This window comes from Rattus norvegicus, chromosome 2 (genome assembly GCF_021556685.1).
Source record: "Rattus norvegicus strain SHRSP/BbbUtx chromosome 2, alternate assembly SHRSP_T2T, whole genome shotgun sequence".
Taxonomy (NCBI): domain Eukaryota; kingdom Metazoa; phylum Chordata; class Mammalia; order Rodentia; family Muridae; genus Rattus; species Rattus norvegicus.
In genome coordinates, this window is record NC_141535.1 from 95,191,785 (window position 1) to 95,196,749 (window position 4,965).

The window sequence follows — 4,965 nt, forward strand, 5'->3', positions numbered from 1 at the left end:
AAGTATGACCTTCTATTATTCTTGTTCAGTTGGTGGCTTACTGCATTCAGAAAAAGAGTTTCCACTGGCAATATTTTGAATGTGACACACTGAGTCTATTAAAGCATGGCTGGAGACTGCTGACATTTGGTGGCAGACAACGAAATGTACCAATAGAAACAGCGTTAGTATACTCCAGTTTTCCTAGACAGTTGGCTTTGAAGAAAGTACTTCATTCTGGCTCTTCTCTCTCTCTCTCTCTCTCTCTCTCTCTCTCTCTCTCTCTCTCTCTCTCTCTCTCTCTCTCCTCTTTTCCTGGAACTATGAGAAAAGAAAAACATCTTCAAGTTGACCTGTTAACTTTTAGAGATCCTGCTGTTTTCTTGATATAAAATGATAGTAATAAAATATATCAACTGATATTTATGCTCAATGCTCTATTTTTGTTTTAACGAGACATCATACCATCTTCTAGTACTTTTTTATTTGTTTGTTTGTTTTTTGTGAATCCATTTGCATGATTCAATACCAATGAATTTCCAAGCAACCAATTTTATTGAATCTTAGCTCCAGACTCGTTGTGTCTCCTTGAAATGTCTTCTGCATGATAGTAAACTGACAAAATCAACTTGAGAAGGCAAGGGTAATCTTAAAACTCCCAGGTTACAGTCAAGCATTGAGGGAAGTTAGAAATTCCCAGGCCACAGTCTATTCACTGAGGGAAGGTAGAAGCTCCTATGTCACAGTCCGTACTAAGGGAAGTTAGAGTAGGTGCTTTACGCAGCAACTCTACTGTGGGAACTGAAACAGAGACCATGGAGAGGTTCTGCTTATTAAGTTGGACCCAGACTCTCATTCAGGTACTGTTCCTATACACTCCGGGGCCACCTGCTTAGGGATGGTGCCACTGACAAGGCTGGGCCCCCTACATCAATTAGCAATATACTTCACAGACATCACAATATGGCACAGTCAGTGTTTAGACTCACGTTCCCACTTTCCAGGTATGTCAAGTCGAAACTGAGATTAGCCACCACAAATATATCCTTTCCAAACCACAACCATTCCTAGTCCCATGAGCTCACTATAGTATCATAATATAAAACATAGTACAACTCTTAAAAAAATCCTACATTTTTTTTCAAATATTCTAATGATTTAAAAATCTGAGTTCTCTTTAAAAATAAAGTCTCTGAAGGATGTGAGTGGCCCTGCTTGTCTGGGTCTCCCAGGCACATATTACATAGCAGGTCTTACAGGATCAGGCTAGCTCCACCCCAGATCTGCTGATGTTAGCTGTCCCATGATTCTGGCATTTTAAGTCTGTGTTGCAGCTGAAGCTGCACCTTCATCAAACATTCCTCTGGCAATCCAACCCCACCACAGGTACAACGCCGCAGATGCTCTCTATGATCCATTCATGCCTTCAAGATCACTACTGTGCTGGAGACTCTTGTGTGTTATTTGCCAACTTCTGTTGCCAGCTTGATATGTCGCCTTGACCTTGGCCCCTTAAATAACAGCTTTTATGTACTGATTCCAAGGAAATACCTTTCAGAACATTTGACCTCAATGATGCTAACCTTTTCATAATTACTGCTGTTTTAGCCCTATTTGACCAAAGTCCAATGACACAGAAAACAAGTTTTTCACTTTTTACAGATTTGCAAAATTGTTCCCTATAGAGTGGACACACAACTCAGATTTCTTGCGGAACATGGAGAGTGACAGCAAGCCTGGGAAGGTTGAGCTAAGGCTAGAAGCCCTGAGACCCAGAAGGGACAGTAGGAGCTTTGCCTGCTCCCGGCACCAGGCCCCCATCATGTAGCTGCAGCCACTGTAGAGAGATCTCTGACCATCAGTCCAAATAAGGGCAACACCCCCAAGCACTTCCACATGGAGATGAGGCAACCCTAACCTCCCAGACCAAGTTAATGGGAAGCACCTACTTTCAGACCTCAACCCGACTCAAAAATGTATATAAAGATCCTATCCAGAAGGAAAAGAGGTGTGCTAGAATCACTCCATCATCTGAGAGTGTCTTTCATAAGAATTGTAAGTGCCAGGGAAGAGAACTACTCTCCAGAAATGCCGCCAGAAGCTCCCCATACACCCTCATTGGCTAGTCAAGTTTCTGCCAGCTCAGTGAAGCAAAAACAGTTCTGAGTCTTAGAGCAACAGCAGAGACAGCAGAGGTGCTGGCAGCAGCAGCAGCAGCAGCAGCAGCAGCAGCAGCAGCAGCAGCAGCAGCAGCAGCAGCAGCAGCAGCAGCAGCAGCAGCAGCGGAGTAGGTGGCGGAAGTAATTCCCCCTCCCTGCTCTTGTCTTTTCCCCTCTGCTTGAACCCTCCCACTTGGCTAGACCAGAGATCTCCATGGTTAGCCTCCAGTACACAGGTCCACAATTTCTCTCTGAAATTTCCCAAGCCAAGCCTTTGCCTTACTCTCAGCATTCTTGTCTTCCCATCTCCCACAACATCCCATTAAACTCTGAGCATTTGAAGACTTTTCTATCCCAACATTCCAAACACTCCCACAATCCTCCAGCAAAATCACATGGTCCAATTCATCACAGCAATGCTTCAGTCATGCTGGTAATTTCTGCTCTAGTTTACTTTTCTGTTTTTGTGATAAACACCCAACCAAGAGTAACTTGGGTAGGAAAAGGTTTTAGTTCATTTTCTAGATTACAGTCCATTATGAAGGGATGCAAATGTCGGAACTCAAGGAAAGAACTGGCCGAAGCACTGTGGCACCCTACTTCCGGCCTCCTGTTCTGACACCTTTCTTAGACAGTCTAGCCCCACCTGCCCAGGAATGGCATTGCCTAGGGAAGGTTGGGCCCTCTTAAATCAATTAGCAATCAAGAAAATGCTCTGGGGTTGGGGATTTAGCTCAGTGGTAGAGCGCTTGCCTAGCAAGCGCAAGGCCCTGAGTTCGGTCCCCAGCTCCGAAAAAAAAGAAAAGAAAGAAAAAAAAAAAGAAAAGAAAATGCTCTGTAGATAATGCCCACAGGCTAATCCGATGGAGTCAATTACTCAAGTGAGGTTACTCTTCCAAGAGGTGAAGGTTAACAACCAGATTAGGCAGCACATGTGGCCTGTTATTTGGAGATTTGCTTTCAAACTCCAATTTACAATTCAATATTAGACACATTTAAAAAAAAACTTGTTTAGTCAGTGTGTGTGTGTGTGTGTGTGTGTGTGTGTGTGTGTGTGTGTGTGTGTGTGGTTCAGAGAACAACTTTGAGGACCCAGTTCTCACCTTCACACTGAGGTACAGACTTTCAACTCTGTTGCTTGCGCTGACGTGCTACAGGCCTCAGGCTGGCAGGCCCAGGAGCTGCCAAGCTTCTTGCACATTCTTCTGCTTCTGCTTCCCACTTTGCCCAGGAATGCCGGAGTTATCGATGTGTGCTAACATCTCTGAATTTTTTTCAAGTGGATTCTGAGAATTGGACTTGGGTTATTTAGCCTGCACAACAAATTTACTGTTGGGCCATCTTTTTGTGCCTTGGTCTTAGATCCACTGCATATTTTATCATGAAAAATTACTACTCTTGTGATAGAGCAAAGTAATTTATAGTTACATTAGTAGCTACGTATGTTTAAATTATTCACTCAGAAGTCATTAAACTACAATTCTCCTTTTGATTTGTTAAGTTCTTTTCTTTTTAAAGAAAAAACTGTGAACTAAGAATGGTTTATGTTTTAAGTGGTCAATTTTAAATAGGATTAGTTTATACCCTTTACACTTCTGGCAATTACATTAATTACAAATATTAAAATTAATAACAAATGTGGTTATGCTTACCTCAGGTATAAAACATATATTTATACAATATATCAAAATCAGATATGGATATTTGTCTTGGACTACCTCAGAATGTGGTCTTATTTATGTATTGCTCTATTTTGACTTAAGTGAGAGTAGGTCTTACTAAAATAGTTGAAGCCCCTGTTTCAGTATATACCTTCTTTCTTTATATGTGTGAAAATACATCCATATATACAAATCTTTATATAGCCATAAGACACATCACATTATAGTTCACATGTTATTTTATAGTACAAAATAATGATTGTATGATGGCACAAAGAATTTTGATACTAATTTGAATATTTCTTACAGTTCAACATTTGTTGAGAATCTTAGTCTACATAGTTTTAGTGCCAATACATAATATTGACTTATAGAATAATAATTACTACTTCAATAATTTATGTTACTAGCTTTGAAATCCTACTCAAATAAAAAATAAACATTGATGGGACTAACATGAACCTTGAATGTTGCACTGAAACGTTTCAACTCCGGGGTTTGCAGTATCATTGAAACCTGACATTATATAGCCTTTTAGTTTCATCAAACTGGGAGCTTCACCTTCTCTGGTACAGTTGTCATGGAAACAGCACTTCCAGGAGTTTTGTTTTCAGAAGGGATTTTAAACCTCCATGCCAATATAATCACACAGGAAAGCAAATTAACATGTGCAGTTCAGCTCTATTTTTAAACGGGAGAAGAAAGGGGTACAATAATGCTTCCATTAAACCCTCCAGGAGTCTTACTTAACCTTTGTGCCATACCTGATTCTTTTATTTATAGTCACCTTTGTTCCAGAAAGTGATTCAAAGAGCCCAAACCATTGAAGTTGTTATCAGATACAATTGGACAGATTACGTGTGGATTATGCTCATACCCTCTGTAAGGTCTTTTTGTTGCATTCAAGTCTTAGGGGAGTTTTCTTTGAAGACAGCTATATCACTTCTTTATTTCAGGTTGTGTATAATGATGAAGCCAGGGGCCACAATATTCTTTGTGATTTTTAAATTTTATTTCTTCCTTTAACATCCTGATTGCACTCCCCCTCATCTCTCTCCTCCCAGTTGCTACTCCTCACCTCGACTCATCCTCTAGTTCTTCCTTTCTCCTCAGTAAAGAAGGGGCCTTCTGTGGATAGCAACCTGCTATGGCATATCAAGGTGTAG